Source organism: Callithrix jacchus, chromosome 8, assembly GCF_049354715.1.
Source record: "Callithrix jacchus isolate 240 chromosome 8, calJac240_pri, whole genome shotgun sequence".
NCBI lineage: Eukaryota > Metazoa > Chordata > Mammalia > Primates > Cebidae > Callithrix > Callithrix jacchus.
The window spans coordinates 72,436,993-72,455,875 of record NC_133509.1 but is presented as its reverse complement, the minus strand read 5'-3'; the positions used below and the strand labels follow the sequence as shown (position 1 = coordinate 72,455,875).

The 18,883-nt window shown below is 36.2% G+C and overlaps 1 protein-coding gene across 14 annotated transcripts in view; it reads right to left on the bottom strand.

Annotated features, from left to right (window-relative positions):
* TTC6 (tetratricopeptide repeat domain 6) overlaps nucleotides 1–18,883 on the bottom strand; it is a 229,610-nt gene that overhangs the window by 62,200 nt on the left and 148,527 nt on the right. The gene's annotated exons all lie outside the window — the stretch shown is intronic.

The following is an 18,883-nucleotide window of genomic DNA, read 5'->3' as shown; positions in this document are numbered from 1 at the left end:
ATTTTGAAATTATCATTGACTTACATCAATGCTGAAAAACTCATTTTCAATTAGTTAATAATGTGAAGCATAACCATTTTGGAAATAAAATAAAGATGACAAGGAAAAACAGAAAGAAGTTATCAGATTGCCTACTTAGAAAAAATAAAAATTAATCTAAAGGGAGGATAAATAAGTGTTCAGAAAGATTATATTGTAAAAGCAATGATAATTTGGGCAAAAGAGTGTAATCAGTGTACTGGCAGAATGATAATAGAGGTCTTTCAAAAGCAGTAAACATCTTGAGACTCAAGATATTTTATCTTGTAGGAAAATAATTTATATCTTGATGAGCTAAAAGACTAATGAGAGCAAAGAGACAACATACCAAAATCTCTGGAATGCAGCTAAAGCAGTGTTAAGAGGGCAATTTATAGCATTAAATGCCGACATCAAAAAGGTAGAAAGACCTGAAATTGACAACCTAACATCTCAACTAAAAGAACTAGAGAACCAAGAGTAAACAAACCCCAATGCTAGCATAAGACAAGAAATAACCAATATCAGAGCTAAATTGAAAAAGACAGAGATATGAAAAACCCTTTGAAAAAAAATTAATGAATCCAAGAGCTGGTTTTCTGAAAATTAATAAAATAGGCCATTAGCTTACAATGAAAAAAAGAAAGAATAATCAAATAAACACAATCAGGAATATTTAAAGGGATATCACCAGTGACCCCACAAAAATACAAACTGCCATCAGAGAATACTATAAACAAGTCTATGCTCATAAACTAGAAAATCTAGAAGAAATGGATAAATTCGTGGACACACACACCCTCACAATGTCAACCAGAAAAAGCCCAGGACCAGTCAGATTCACAGCTGAATCATAAAAGATGTACAAAAAAGAGCTGGTACTATTTCTACTGAAACTATTCCAAAAAATTGAAAAGGAGGAACTCCACTTTAACTTTTAGGAGGCAAGTATCATCCTAATATCAAAATCTGGCATAGATACAACAACAAAGAAAACTTCAGGCCACTATTCTTGATAAACATCAATGCAAAAATCTTCAACAAAATACTGGCAAATTGAATCCAGTAGCTCAGCACAAAGCTCATTCACCACAATCGAGTTTGCTTCAACCCTGTTATGCAAGGCTGGTTCAACATATGCAAATCAATAAATGTGATTCATCACATAAACAGAACTAAAGACAAAAACCAAATGATTATCTCAATAGATGCAGAAAAGGCCTTCAGTAAAATTTAACATCTCTTCATGTTAAAAACTCTCAACAGAATAGGTATTGAAAGAACATATCTCAACATAATAAGAACAATCTATGACAAACCCACAGCCAATATTATACTGAGTGGGCAAAAGCTAGAAGCCGTCTCTTTGAAAACTGGCACAAGAAAAGGATGCCCTCTCTTACCACTCCTGTTCAACATAGTTTTGGAAGTTCTGGCTAGGGCAATCAGGCAAGAGAAAGAAATAAAGGGTATTCAAATAGGATGAGAGGAAGTCAACTTATCTTTGTTTATGATTATTCTACATCAAGAAAACCCCATCACTGCAGCCCATAACTTCCTAAGTGAATAAGCTACTTCAGCAAAGTCTCAGGATACAAAATCAGTGTGGAAAAATCTCTAGCATTCCTTTACACCAACAATACAGGCAAGCAGAGAGTCAAATTATGAATGAACTCTCATTCACAATTGCTATCAAAAGAATAGAATACTTAGGAATACAGCTAAGGGATGTATAGGACCTTTTCAAGGAGAATGACAAATTACTGCTGAAAGAAACCATAGATGACACAAACAAATGGAAACACATTCCATACTCATGGATGGTTAGAATCAATATTGTAAAAATGACCATATTGCCAAAAGCAATCTACAAATTTAATGTAATTCCCATAAAAATACCATCATCATTATTCACAGAACTAGAAAAAAAAATCCTAAAATTTCCACGAAACCAAAAAACAGCCTACATAGCCAAAGGAAGACTAAACAAAAAGAACAAATCCAGAGGTATCATATTATCCAACAACATAGTATTGTTATAAAAATAGGCACAGAGACCAACAGAATAGCATAGAGAAATAAAGAAATAAAGCTAAATATTTACAGCCAACTGATCTTTGCCAAATCAAACAAAAACATAAACTAGGGAAAGGACACTCTACTAAACAACTGGTGCTGGGATAATTGGGAAGTCACATGTAGAAGAATGAAACTATATCTTCATCTCTAACCTTATACAAAAATCAACTCAAGATGGATCAAAGCCTTAAATCTAAGATCTGAAACCATAACAATTTTAGAAGACAACATCAGAAAAACCCTTCTAGACACTGGCTTGGACAAAGACTTCGTGACGAAGAACCCAAAGCAAATTCAACAAAAGCAAAGATAGATGGAACTTAACTAAACTAAAAAGTTTCTGCACATCAAAAGAAATAATCAGCAGAATAAACAGACAACCCAGGGAGCGGAAAAAAATATTTTCATGGTCTATATATCTGACAAAAACTAATATCCAGAAGCTACAAAGAACTCAAACAAATTAGCAAGAGAAAAACAAACAATCCCATCAAAAAGTGGGCTAAGGACATGTATAGACAATTCTCAAAAGAAGATACACAAATGGCTAACAAGCATATGGAAAAAAGCTCAACATCACTAATTATTAGGGAAATGCAAATCAAAACCAAGATGTGATACACCTCACTCCTGCAAGAATGGCCATAATAAAAAATCAAAAAACAGATGTTGGCATGGATGTGGTAAAATTAAAACACTTCTACACTCTTGGTGGGAATTTAAACTAGTACAACCATGATGGAAAACAGTGTGGAGATTTCTTAAAGGGCTAAAAGTAGATCGACCATTTGATCCAGCAATCCCACTGCTAGGTATCTACCCAGTATGAAAGAAGTCATTAAATTAAAAAGACACTTATATATGCATGTTAATAGCAGCACAATTTGCAATTGCAAAAACATGGAACTAGCCCAAAATGCTCATCAATCAATGAGTGGATAAAGAAAGTGAGATATAGATATAGATATAGATATAGATAGATATAGATATAGAAATATATCACATATATATGATGGGATATATATATCAAACATATAATATATATGATATATATATCCCATCATATATATATGATATATATATTATAGTATTCCATCATATATATGTGTGTGTGTGTGTGTATGATGAGATATATATATATATATTTGTGAGATACAATATTCCATCATGTGTGTGTGTGTGTGTGTGTGTGTATGATGGGATATACATATGTGAGATATATATCCCATCATATATATATATCTCACACACATATATATATATATCTTACACAATATATATATATATCTTACACATATATATATATATCTTACACAATATATATATATATCTTACACATATATATATATGATGGAATACTACTCAGTCATTAAAAAAGGAACAAAATAATGGCATTTCCAGCAACCTGGATGGAATTGAAGACTGTTATTCTAAGTGAAGTAACTCAGGAATGGAAGACCAAACATCATATGTTCTCATTCAGAAGCAAGAGCTAAGCTATGAGAATGCAAAGGCCTAAGAATGATACAGTGGACTCTGGGGACTTGGGGGAAAGGATGGGAGGGGGGTGAGGGGTAAAAGACTATAATGTGTACAGTGTATATTGCCTGGGTGATGGGTGCACCAAAGTCTCAGAAAACATCACTAAAGAACTTATTCATGTAACCAAATACCACCTGTCCCCCCAAAATCATTTGAAGTGAAAAATAAAGTTTTTTTTTTTTAAAAAAAACAGCATGGTATAGATACAAGAACAGACACACAGACCAATGGAACAAAGAGAGAACTCAGAAATAAAACCACACATCTACAACTGTCTGATCTTTGACAAACCTGACAAGAACAAACAATGGGGAAAAGATTGCTTATTTAATAAGTGGTGATAGGAGAGCTGGCTAGCCATATGCAGAATACTGAAACTGGATCCCTTCATTACACCATATACAAAGATTAACTCAAGTTGGATTAAGGCTTAAATGTAAAAACCAAAACTATAAAAACCCTAGATGAAAATCTAGGCAATACCATTCAGGACATAGGACATAGGCATGGGCAAAGATTTCATGACAAAAAAGCCAAAAGCATTTGCGACAAAAGCAAAAATTGACAAATGGGATCTAATTAAAGAGCTTCTGCACAGCAATAGAAACTATCATCAGAGTGAACAGACAACCTACAAGATGGGAGAAAATGTTTACAATCTATTCATCTGACAATGGTATAATATCCAGAGGCTACAAGAAACTTGCACAAATTTACAAGAAAAAAATAAACCCCATTACAAAGTGGGCAAAGCACATGAATAGGCACTTCTCAAAAGAAGACACACATGTGGCCAACAAACATATATAAAAAAGTTCAGCATCACTAATCACTAGAGAAATGCAAATCAAAACCACAATGAGATATCATCTCACACTAGTCAGAATTATGATGATTAAAAAGTCAAGAAACAACAGATGCTGGAGAGGCTGTGGAGAAAAAGCAATGCTTTTATACTGTTGGTGGGAATGTAAATTAGTTCAACCATTTTGGAAGACAGTGTGGTGATTCCTCAAAGACCTAGAGGTAGGAATACCATTTGACCCACCAATCTGTCACCAGGTATATACCCAAAGGAATAGAAATCATTCTATTATAAAGATAATGCACATGTATGTTTATTGCAGCACTATTCACAATAGGAAAGACACAGAAAAATGCTGATCAATAATAGAGTGAATGAAGAAAATTTGGTACATATTTACCATTACACAGCCATAAAAAAATGAGATAATGTCTTTTGCAGGGACATGGATGGAGTTAGAAGCCATTATCCTCAGCAAACTAACATAGGAACAGAAAATCAAACACTGCACATTTTCACTTATAAGTGTGAGCTGAATGATGAGCACACATGAATGCATGGGAGGGAACAACACACACTGGGGCCTGTCGGAAATGGGGTGAGAGGAGAGAGAGCATCAGGAAGAATAGTTAATGGATACTAGGCTGAATACCTAGGTTATGGGATGATCTGTGTATCAAACCACCATGGCATGTATTTATCTATGTAACAAAAATGTAACTATACACACATCTGGTACATGTGCCCTGAACTTAAAAGTTGAGAAAAACAATGGTTCATTAATTTTCTAACAAGTAGAAGAGCTTTGTATTTATTTTTAATTAGTATTAACTACTAAAGAATATTACTAATTAATTTTGAGCATATAATATGTTTCTCAACTTAAAATCTTACAGAACAAACCTTTTGTAATATTCTGTGTAGCATGCCATTAATTAATTGATTCATTCATTCAAACAGACTGACTTTTCCATTTGTTTCTTCTTTTGTTTCAACTTCATCAATACTTCAAATCCTCATCAGCTCACACCTGGGCCACTATTTTACTTTATTCCTAGTTCTGGAGTGATAAGATTTTACTATAATATAATAAAAATCTACTCTCTTAAAAACTTTCTTTCCATGGCCCTCTATTGGTAATGGGATAAGGCCAATTCTTTAAAAGCATGAGGCCCCCTGTAAGACAGCACCATCTTATAATAATACCTTGAATTAACCTTTTTATTCTCCTCCAACTAATTTGATCCCTTTCTGCAAGTAATGCCTCTTCAATTCAAGAAGCAGGCAACCAGAATAGACCAATAACAAGGGAATAATTTCTAAAGAGTTTCAAAACATTTTGCCCTCTCAGCAAACGGCTATAAGCTGGGATAATTTTAGAAGCGAGTTATTCCAGACTTTCAAAGAGCAAAAATATCTAATAATAAAGGACATGATTCTAAAATGAAACAATCCATTTTGAAAAAGTCAAATGCTGAAATCAAAATCTGACTACAAAACTAGTGACCAATTTTACTATGAATATAGATTAAAAATATTAAAGAGAAAGAAAACAGTACGAATTTAAAATGTTTCACCCAAAAATATATAATACCAAGAGGCATTTGTCCTTCAAAATAAGGAAGCCAAGAAAACTTCTAAGCAGGTCAACTAGTCACAGCCAGAATGAACACCTGTCACTGAGGGACATGGACATCAGAAAGACTGGCACTCTCAGCAGATCTTCAGAGGAAATGCATTGAGAATGACAGAAGGAGAACAAAGATGATACACTGAAGGGAGAGGAACCTAGGAACCCTGCATGGGTGGTGAGAGCAAGTTGCTCCTTTGCTGCTCAACTCACCCTTACCCTGTTATGAAAGCAACTTGCTCTCGCCACAGACTTCTGGAATCCCAGCAGCAGTAGACCCCATGGTCCCCATGTTCACTTAAGCTGGCAGAGAGAGGTAGTGGGGCAAAATTCCAGCTGTGCAAAGCCCAGAGGGTTTGGAGCTGGAAAGTATGCAATGACACACAGCCAGTAATGCCCATTCCCCAAGGCCCACCATACTCCTCTGGGAGACTTTAGCCTTAGGGGAGTCATTGGACCTCAACAGACCAGGATAACCTTGCACCAGAGATGATGCCAGTCCAACTTGAGTGCCCTCCCATGTCTGCTGGCCTCACCCAGGACCCCAGGTGGCCACACCTGCTAGGAAGCCTTAGATGCCCAACCAGGGTGCCTCCCAGGTGTCCACATCATACCTCTTGCACTGTCAGATCATGCTTGACTACTGGAGAGCTCCAGCAGAGCAGTTCCAGATGACAGGCACCAGCTCACCTTCATCCTCACCCTGCCAGGGCCTCACCCACACTGCTTTCCTGGCACACAGTCATCAATGGCCACCCCCTCATCACTTTGCAGGTGCACATGCACATGGGCAGACTTCACCATCCCTTCCCCACTAATGTGCAATTGCATGTGCATCCCACCATGTCACCAGCTGCTGGCATGAGCACACTCTGCTGCCTTCACCGCTGGGCCACCATTGCTGGTGCAGACACACACATGGAGATCAGTAGCCCCACCTCCTTCCCTGAACTGCCATTGTGGCCAGTGCAAATGTGCACATAGAGATCACCAGCCCTACACCTGCAACTGCCACCCTAAGAACACAAAAAACACATACATGAAGGCCATGAACCCAACATCCACCAGCACCTGAACCCTGCCAAAAACACATTAATGGACACCAGTGTCCCTGTCACCCGCCACGCTGCCACCACAGTCACTGTGAATACCCACAGAGAGACTGACATTCCCATGCCCACCAGCACACCATCCCAGCTGATAAGCATGCACTCCACCATGCTGCCACTGCTGCTGGCATGTGCAAAGGAGCACAGATCCTGTTGCCACAACCCACTGAAGTACATTGGCTGGCACCACCCATCAAAGTGTTGTGGACAGTGGTCTGGGAACAACTTAGCCCCTCCAGCACAGCAGGTTCCCAACTCAAGGGGCCAGAAAATAAAGACAGAAATCTAATACTACTCCCACAGACTTAGAACATGCAGCCCAGGAATGCTGAGCTGGGACTTAGGTCCCTATAATCTTCCAGAAAGAAAACCAGTTAACTGTACCCACCTTATACCACAATCAAACCCCCAAAACTTCAAAGAAAATAAAAGCATTACAAAAAAACTACACAAAGGACACAAATTTCAATGACTAAAGGAACTTCAGCTTATAAAGATGAGAAAGAACCAGCACATCAAAAAGGTAATCCACCATGAGCAAGTAGGCTTTATCCCTGAGATGTAAGTTTGTTTAAACATGTGCTAATCAATAAATGTGATTCATCACATAAACAGAACTAAAAATAAAAACTGGATGATTAACTCAATAGATGCAGAAAATGCTTTCAAGATAATTCAACAACCTTTATGTTTAAAAACCTTAAAAAACTTGACATTGAAAGAACATACTTCAAAATAACATGAGCTGTCTATGACAAAACTACACCCAACATCAAATTGAATGTGCAAAAGCTGGTAGCATTCCCCTTGAAAACCAGAATAAGACAAGGATGCCCTCTCTCAGAACTGCTATTGACTATAGTACTGGAAGTCCTGGCCAGAGTAATCAGGCAAGAGAAAAAAAAAGTAGGACTCCAAATTAGATGAAAAGAAATCAAACTATACCTATTTGCAGATGATATGATTCTATACCTAGAAAACCCCCAGTTTCTGCCCAAAATCTCATTAATCTGATCAACAACTTCAGCAAAGTTTCAGGATACAAAAATCAATGTACAGAAAACAGTATCATTCCCCTATATCAAGAATATCCAAACTGAAAGCCAAATCGAGAATGCAAACCCATTCATGATAGCCACAAAAAGAATACCTAGGAATACAGCTAACTAGGGAGGTGAAAGCTCTCTACAATGAGAATTACAAAACACCACTCAAAGAAATCAGGGATGACACAAACAAATGAAAAAAACATTTCATGCTCATGGATAGGAAGAATAAACATTGTTAAAATGGTCATACTGCCCAAAGCAATTTACAGATTCAATGCTACTTCTATCAAATTACCAATGACATTCTTCTCAGAATTAGAAAAAGCTGTTTTAAAATTCATATGGAACCATAAAAGAGCCCCAAAAGCCAAAGCAATTATAAGCAAAAGGAAAGAAGCTGGAGGCATCACATTACCCATTTTCAAACTATCCTACAAGTCTACAACAATCAAAACAGCATGGTACTGGTACAAAAACAGACACATAAACCAATGGTACCGAGTAAAAAGCCCAGAAATAATACCACACACCTACAACCATCTAATGTTACACAAAGTTGACAAACACAAGCAATGGGGAAAGGACTCCCTATTTAATAAATGGTGCTGGGATGACTAGCTAGCATATGCAGAAAATTGAAACTGAACCCCTACCTAATACCATGTACAAATATCAACTCAAGATAAAGACTTAAATGCAAAACCTACAACTATAAAACCTAGTAAATACCATTCTGGACATAGGACCAAGCCAAGATTTAATGATGAAAATGCCAAAAGCAATTGCAACAAAAACAAAAGTTGACAAACGTGTCTTAATTAATTTGCAAGGACCAAAACTAAAGAGCTTCTGCACAGCAAAAGACACTATCAGCAGAGTAAACAGACAACTTACAGAATAGGAGAAAATATTTTCAAACTGTGTATCTGACAAAGGTCTAATATCCAGAATCTATAAGGAACTTAAATGAACAAACAAAAAAACAAAAATAGCATTAAAAAGTGGGCCAATGACATGAACAGATACTTTTCAAAAGAAGACATACATGTAGCCAATAAGCATATGAAAAAAGAATGCTCAATATCACTAATCATTAGAGAAATACAAATCAAAATAATATACCATCTCACACCAGTCAGAATGGCTATTACTAAAATGTCAAAAACAACAGATACTGGTGAGGTTGCCAAGAAAAGGGAATGCTAATACACTCCTAGTGGGAATGCAAACCACTTAAGCCATTGTGGAAAGTAGTTTGATGAATTCTCAAAGAACTCAAAGCAGAATTACCATTCAACCCAGCAATCCTGTCTTTGGATATATATAACCCAAAGAAAGAGAAATCATTGTACCATAAAGACACATGCATGCATATGTTCACTGAAGCGCTTTTGACAATAGCAAAGACATAGAATCAATCTAAATTCCCATCAATGCCAGATTGAATAAAGAAAATGCGGTACATATACACAATGGAAAACGATGCAGCCATAAAAAAGAACAAAATCATGTCCTTTGCAGTAACATGAATGAAGCTGGAGGATATTATCCAAAGTAAACTATTTCAGGAACAGAAAACCAAATACTGATGTTCTCACTTATAAATAGGAACTAGATATTGAGAAAACAGGGACTTAAACAAGGGAACAACAGACACAGTGTCCTACTTGACAGTGGAGAGAGGAAGGGTAAGAAACAAAAAACTACCTATTGGTTACTGTGCTTATCACCTTGGTGATGAAATAATTTGTACAACAAACCCCTGTGAGACAAATTTATCTATATCATCAATGTGCATATGTACCTCAGAACCTAAAATAAATGTTAAAGAAACAAAAATGGAATTAGCCTATTAATATGAGCATCTTATATATAGATCACAGGAAAATTAAATTTTAAACAGGAATAAAAGTATACTCCCTTGAAATAATTTAAAAATAAATGGCTCAAAAATTATGGCTATTATCTTTTAGGAGGGATTTTCATTAAATTCAAAAGATGAAGATTCCTATTATCACTAAAATTATTGTTAAGTTAAAGACAATGTGAATTTTTTTAAAAGAGTTGGGAGATTATTGCTGAGCAAAAAATGGCAGAGTAGGGAATTCAAAATTCCATGCTTACACAAAAGGAATGAGTAAGTTGGCAAAAAAACACTTCAGAACCAGTATTTTATAAAACTCTAAAGCTTATTTAATAACTTAAGACCACAGGGAAATGCTTAATGAAGGGGGGAAACTTGGGTTTTAGTAAAAGAGCAGCTCTATGGTGTTCTAACTTACTCTCTTACAATCTCCTACCTCCCAGATCAGCAGTGGCCTTGAGAACATTTCTCATGCACGTTGCTCATATGAAAGAAAGCAATAAGAACATAATTATCAATGAATTGTGATTGTGTATTCTCACCTGTCTGGTAATCAGTGAAGGATCAATTCAAGGTCTGCCTTTGTTTTGTCTGCCTCAGAGCTTTCACAGGGCTGAAGTGTCATACTGAATGGTTTTAATCAAAAGGATTTAAAAGCAAATGTATTAACTCCTGCCACCTTGGCAATGGATAACAGTTGGGGAAAGCAATATACAAACTAAAAAGTCTTGGAAGGAAGAAGCTGGGGAAGGAGATATCTGGGGGAATACAGGCTTTAAAAAGTTTCCACATATCCCAAGGAGTCCAGCAGGTCACATGAAAGCCCAGAGCTAGAAGCATGCACAGAAAAGATCTAAGAAGAACTTCTGGTGGATTCAGGATTCCTGCAAGTGAGAAGTAAAAGCTAAGGCATTGAAGTTCTAACTGCCTGGATAAGCACTGAAGAAGGGCCCCAACAGGGTCAATTTGGAAGGACCAAAAGAGGGATTTGGTTTTGGTTTTGGTGTTAGGAGGTTAAGAAAAACTCAATCAAATCACTGCCTGACAACTACCTGACAACAGGGACTTCAGTGGGTACACTTTTTGTATGACAAAAAGTACAAACTTCACAAAATCAGTTCAGAAAAGTCATTAAACAAAGATGAATGACAAGCAGCAGCAATAGCAAACCACTGGAAGGAGAATGAATATGATATCCCCAGTTGCCACATTATAATATTCAAAATATCTACTTTTCAACAAAAAATTGCAAGTAATACAAAGGAATAAGAAATGATAGCCTATTCACAGGACAAAGAGAAATTAACAGAAACTCTCCCTGAGGGAGTCCAGACTTTGACCTTCCTATACAGACTTTAAATCAACGATCTTAAATCTGCTCATAGAGCTAAAGGAAACCGTGGACAAAGAACTAAAGAAAAAATTGATATTGATAGGTATTGATTGATAAATAAAGTATAAAATGGAACCAAATAGAAATTATGGAGTTGAAAAGTACAGTAACTGAAATGAAATGAAAAATTCACTAGAGGATTTCAACATCAGATTTGAATGGGCAAAAGAAGACTCAGAAAACTTGGACACAGGTCAATTGAGATTATCCAATATGAGAAGCAGAAAGAAAAAAGTTAAAGAAAAAAAAACAGCCTAAGAGACTTATGGAACATGATCGAGCTTATCAACATATACATATGTTGTGAGTTCCAGAAGGAAGAGAAAAAGAAGTAGAAGAAATAACAATTTTTATAATAAATGATTGAAAACTTTCCAAATTCAATGAAAGAAATAAATGTATTAATATAAGAAGTTCAAGGACTCCAATGAGAATGAATTAAAAGAGACTTGCATAGAGGCATATTATGATCAATCTGTCAACAACTAAAGACAAAGAAAATCTTGGGGGGTGGTGTGGGAGAGAATATTGAAAGCACTAAGAGAAAAGTGACTCATCATATACAAGGGATCTTCAATAAAACTAACATCCAATTTCTCATTAGAAAGCACAGAGATCAGAAGGCAGTAGATAACATATTTAAAGTGCTTTTTTTAAAAAAAATTCAAGCAAGAATTCTATACCTGGCAAACTAGCCTTCAAAAAAAAAAAGGAAAAATCAAAGCATTTCCAAGTAAACAAAACCTGAAGAAGTCCATTACCAGTAAACCTGTTTTACAAAAAAGGCTGAAATGAGTCCCTAAGGCTGACATGAAAGCCACTAAAAGGAAACTTGATGCCATACAAAGAAGTAAAGAACACCAACAAAAGTAACAAATAGGTAGATTTAAAAACCAGTATTATAGCACTTTTGGTTTCTAATTACTTTTTTATTCTATGTGACATAAAAGACAAATGCATAAGACAATAATTATAAGTCTATGTAACTGGGCATACAATGTATATAATTTGTGGTAAAGTCCAGTGGCTCATGTCTGTAATCCCAGCACTTTAGGAGATCAAAGTGGGGGGAATGCTTGAGGCCAAGCATTTGAAACTAACCTGGGCTACAAATTTTTAATTTAAATTTTGTGCCTCTCTACAACAAAAAAAATTAATTAGGTGTGGTGGTGTGCACCTCTAGTCCTAGCTACTTGGGAGGCTAAGGCAGGAGGATCACTTGAGCCTAGGAGTTCAAGACTATAGGGAACTGTGATTGCACCACTCTGTTCCAGCCTGGGCCACAGAGTGAGATTCTGTCTCTAAAATAAATGTTTTAAATGTTTAAAAAGATGCAGTTTGTGACAATAACAACATGGAGTTGGAGACAAAGTTATATACAAGCAAAATTTTTGTAGACTATTAAAACTAAGTTGATATTAATTCAAACTACATTACTATAAACTAACATCTTACTCATTCCAAGGTAATCACTAATACAATAACTAAAAATTATACACTAAAAGAAATGAGACGGAAATCAAAATGGTAGAAAAAAACAATTAAAAAATAAGGCAACAATGGAGAAATTGAGAAACAAAACACATACAATACATATAAAAAACAAATAGCAAAATGGAGGAGATAGCCCTTCCTTGGCATTAATTGTATTAACTGTAAATAGGTTACATTGTCTCATTTAAAGGATCATATTGGAAGAATGAATTTTTACAAACCATAATATAGCTACATGCTATCTACCAAAAAAAAAAAAACTCAATTCAGATCAAAAGATACAAAACAGTTCAAAGTAAAAGGATGAGATAAGGTATTCCATATAAATATTAGCCAAAAGAGAGTGGAGGTAGCTTTGATCATATCAGACAAAATAGATTTTAAGTTGTTAATTATTACAAGGGACAAAGAAGACCAGTAAATATTGATGAAAGAATTTATCAATCAGGAAGACATGACAATTATAAACACAGTTAAAAACAAAGCCCCATACATATGCAGCAAAGACTAACAGAATTGAAGGGAGAAATAAACAATTCTATAATAGTTGGAGATTTCAATACCTCACTTTCAACTATGAATAGAACAACTAGACAGAAGTTCAACAGTGAAACAGAGGACTTGAACAATAGTCTAAGCTAACTGGACCTAATGTACACAGAAGACTTCATCTAACAACAGCAGAGTACACATTTTTCTCAAGCACGTTTGGAACATTTTTTAGGGCAGACCATATGTTAGGCCATACCCAAAGTCCCAGTACATTTTAAAGTTGGATCATACAAAGTATGTTTATTTTACTCCAATGGAATAAAACTAGAAAACAGAAACAAAAAAAAAATGTGAGAAATTCAGATATGTGAAAATTAAATGGCAGATAGAACAAAGGGAAAATTACAAAGAAATTAAAAAACACTTTGAGACAAATGAGAAAAAAATGCCAGCACTTAGGAGATGCAGCAAAGCAATGAGAAATGTATAACTATAAATTCATACATTAAGAAGAAAGATGTCAAACTAGTAAACTTACTTTCTGCCTTAATAAGCCTAGAAAAATAAGAGAAAACTAAACCTAAAGCAAGCAGAAAGAAGTAAATAATAAAGACTAGAGCAAAGATAAATGAAATGGAAAATAGAAAAACAATAGAATCAACAAAGTCAAATGTTGGTGTTTTAGAAGATCAACAAAATTGACCGTTCTTTAGCTAGACTGACCAAGAAGAAAAGACTCAAATTATTAAAATAAGAAATGAAAGTGGGGACATTGCTACTGCCTTTGGAGAAATAAAAAGTAATATTATATAAAAGAATGCTATGAACAATTGTATGCTAGTAAATTAGAAGGACTTAGAAGAAATGAACAAATTCCTAGAAATATACAAACTTCCAAAACCAACTCAAGAAGAAATAGCCTGAATAAACCATATCAAATCAAGAAGTTGAATCAGTCATCAAAAAGCAAACAAGCCCAGGACCAGAATGTGTCAACAGTAAATTCTACCAAATGCCTGAAGAATTAATACCAAGCCTTCTCAAAATCTCCCAACAAATAAAGAAGAAAATACTTCCTCATTCACTTTATTAAAGCAGCATTAAGCTATTATTAAAGCCAGGCAAAGAGAACACAAACACATACCAATGTCCCTTACCAATATAGATGCAAAAATCATCAACAAAATATGAGCAAATTGAATGCAACAGCATATTAAAAGAAGGATACACTATGCTCAAGCAGAATTATCCTAGTAACACAAGGGTGGTTCAACACATATAAATAAATCAATGTAATATACCACATATATGGAATTTTTTTAAAAAAAGCAAAACTACACAAGTGGCATTACATCAAACTAAAAAGCTTCTGCACAGCAAAGAAAACAATTAGAGTGAAGAATCAAGTTTCAGAATGGAAAAAAAAAACCACTCAATTAAAAAAGAGGCAAAGGACCTGTGTAAATATTTCTCAAAAGAAATCATACAAATAAGCAACAGATACATGAAAAAATGCTCAACATCATTTAGGGAATCATTAGGGAAATATGAATTAAAACCAAACTGAGCTATCACCTCACACTATTATCAAAAGATGAAAGATAGCAAATTTGGTGAGGATGTTGAGAAAAGGGAACCTTTGTACACCATTGGTGGGATTTGAAATTAATTCAGCTATTATGAAAAACAGTATGGTGGTAGCTCAAGAACTAAAAATAGAGTTTAGTTTTTGAGGTACCACCTCAAAACTAACTTCATATGCTGACTTTATGGTCCAGCAATCCACTTCTGGGTATATATCCAAAGTATTTGAAATCGGTTTGTGAAAGAGACATATGTACTCTACGTTTCTTATAGCATTACTCATAATAGCCAAGTTATGAAATCAAGCTAAGTGCCTAAAAATAGATGAATAAGCAAAGAAAATGTGGTATATATACACAATTAAATACTATTCAGCCTTTTTAAAAAAAGAGGAAAATCCTATCATTTATAACAATATGAATTAACCTGGAAGAATTATGTTAAGCAAAATAAGCCAGGCAGAGAAAAATACCAAACATTGTGTTAAGCAAAATAAGCCACACAGAGAAAAATACCAAATGTTATCATTTATATGTGAAATCTAAAACAAATACATAGAGGCAGAGAGTAGAATAACAGTGGTGATTAGAGGTTGAGGGTTATGAAAAATGGGGAATCATTGGTCAAAGAGTACGATGTTTACTTAGACAAGAGGAAAAATGTTAAGTATTTGAGGTGATGGATATGTTAATGAGCTTGATTCCACATTACAGATTGTATACATGTATCATAGCATCATTTTGTACTCCATAAATATGAAGTGAGGAAACTTGGACCACATGAAGTAGCACATAATACTTGGAGAAAGAAGCTAGACATAAAAGAATACTATCATATAATTCAATTTATATCAAGTTCAAAAAAATAGGCAAAATTAAACTAAGAATGTTTAGGGATACATACTTATTTGATGCAACTATAAAGAACTGTAAAAAAGTGATTAAAATAGACAATGGTTGTCTTCTTCCCAGGAAAGACAAAGGCATGAGGGGGGTTTCTAGAGTGTTGCAAATGACCTGAGGATGGTTACATGGGTATTTACACTATGATAAGTTATTATGCTGTACATTTCCATTTTGTACACTTTTCTGGATATATGCTTTATTTTACTTTAAAAATGATTTAAGGAGATCTGGCAAGATGGCCAAATAGGAACAGCTCTGGTCTGCAGCTCCCAGCAAGACCAATGCAGAAGGCAGGTGATTTCTGCATTTCCAACTGAGATACCTGGTTCATCTCATTGGGACTGACTAGGCAGTGGTGCAGCCAATGGAGGGTGAGCAGAAGCAGGGTGGGGCGTCACCTCACCCAGGAAGTGCAAAGAGCCAGGGACCTTCCTTCCCCAACCAAGGGAAGCTATGAAGGCCTGTGCTATCTGATACTACACTTTCCCATGGTTTTTGCAGTCTCCAGATCAGGAGAACCCCTTGTGTGCCTACACCACCAGGGCCCTGGGTTTCAAGCAAAAAAGTGGGTGGCTGTTTGGGCAGATACTGGGCTAGCTGCAGGAGTTCTTTTTCATACCTCAGTGGCAAAACCTGGAACTCCAATGAGACAGAACCATTTGCTCCCCTGGAAAGGGAACTGAAGCCTGGGAGCCAAGTGGTCTCGCTCAGCAGGTCCCACTCCCACAGAGCCCAGCAAGCCAAGAACCACTGACTTGAAATTCTCACTGCCAGCACAGGAGTCTAAAGTACAGCTGGGATGATCAAGCTTGGTGGGGGTAGGTACATCCACCATTACAGAGGCTTGAGTAGGCAGTCTTCCTCTGATAGTGCTAAGGAGGCTGGGAGGTTTGGATTGGGCAGAATTCACCACAGTGCAGTAAAGTGGCTGTGGCCAGACTGCCTCTTTAGATTCCTCCTCATTGGGCAGAGCATCTCTGAAAGAAAGGCAGCAGCCCCAGTTGGGGCTTACAGATACAACTCCCATCTCCCTGGGACAGAGCACCTGGGGGAAGAGGCAGCTGTGGGTGCAGCTTCAGTGGACTTAAATGTTCCTGCCTGCTGGCTTTGAAGAGAGCAGCTGATCCTGACAAGAAGGATTCTCCAAGCATAGCACTTGAGCTCCTCCTCAAGTGTGTCCCTGACCCCTGTGCCTCCTGATTAGGAGAGACCTCCTAACCAGGGTCGACAGACACTTCACACAGGAGAGTTCTGACTGGAATCAGGCTGATGCCTCTCTGGAGAAAAGCTTCCTGAGGAAGGAGCAGGCAGCAACGTTTGCTGTTTTGCAGACTTAACTGGTGATACCCAGGCAAACAGGGTCTGGAATAGACCTCCAGAAAACTGCAGCAGATCTGCAGAAGAGGGGCCTGACTCTTAGAAGAAAAACTAACAAACAGAAGGCAACATCAACATAAAAAAAAAACCCAGACTAAAACCCCATCGAAAGATCATCAGCCTCAGAAATCAAAAGTAGTTAAATCCATGAAGATGAGGAAGAACCAGTGCAAAAAAGCTGAAAATTCCAAACACCAGAATGCCTCTTCTCCAAAGATCGCAACTCCTCTTCAGCAAGGGCACAAAACGGGACAGAGAATAAGATTGATGAATTGACAGATGCAGGCTTCAGAAGGTAGGTAATAACAAATTCCTCTGAGCTAAAGGAGCATGTTCTAACCCAATGCAAGGAAGCTAAACACCTTGATAAAAGGTTACAGGAACTGCTAATTAGGATAACTACTTTAGAGAAGAACATAAATGACCTGATGGAGCTGAAAAACACAGGATAAGAACTTGGTGAAGCATACACAAGTATCAATAGTCAAATCAATCAAGCAGAAGAAAGGATATCAGATTAAAGTTCAACTTACCAAAGTAAGGTGTGAAGACAAGATTAGAGAAAAAAGAATGAAAAGGAATGATAAAAGCTTCCAGGAAATATGGGACTATGTGAAAAGACAAAACTTATGATTAATTGGTATACCTGAAAGTGATGGTGAGAATGCAACCAAGTGGAAAACACACTTCAGGATATTATCCAGGAGAATTTCTGCAACATAGCAAGAAAGGCCAATATTCAAATTCAGGAAATAGAGAGAACACCACTAAGATACTCCTTGAGAAGAGCAACCCAAGACACATAATCATCAGATTCTCCAAAGTTGAAATGAAGGAAAAAATGCTAAGGGCAGCCAGCAAGAAAGGTCAGGTTACCTACAAAAGGAAGCTCATCAGACTAACAGCAGATCTCTCTGCAGAAAGCCTACAAGCCAGAAGAGGGTGAGGGGCAATATTCACCATTCTTATAGAAAATAATTTTCAACTCAGAATTTCATATCCAGCCAAACTAAGTTTTATAAGCAAAGGAGAAATAAAATCCTTTTCAGACAAGCAAATGATGATGGATATTGTCACCACCAAGCCAACCTTACAAGAGCTTCTGAAGGAAGCAGTAAATATCTAAGGAAAAACACGTACCAGCCACTGCAAAAACATACCAAAATTTAAGACCAATGACATTATAAAGAAGTTGCAACTAATGTACAAAATAACCAGGTAGCATCATGATTGACAGGATGAAATTCACTCAAAACAATATTAACCCTAAGTGTAAATGTGCTAAATCACCCAATTAAAAGACACAGACAGGCAAATTAGATAGTCAAGATCCATTGGTGTGCTGTATACAGGAGACCCATCTCATGTGCAAAGACACACATAGTCTCAAAATAAAAAGATAGAGGAATATTTACCAAGCAAATAGAAAGAAAAAAAAAAAAAAAAGCAAGGGTTGCAGTACTAGTCTATGGTAAAACAGACTTTAAACCAACAAAGATCAAAAAAGACAAAGAGCATTATATAATGGTAGCAGGATCGATG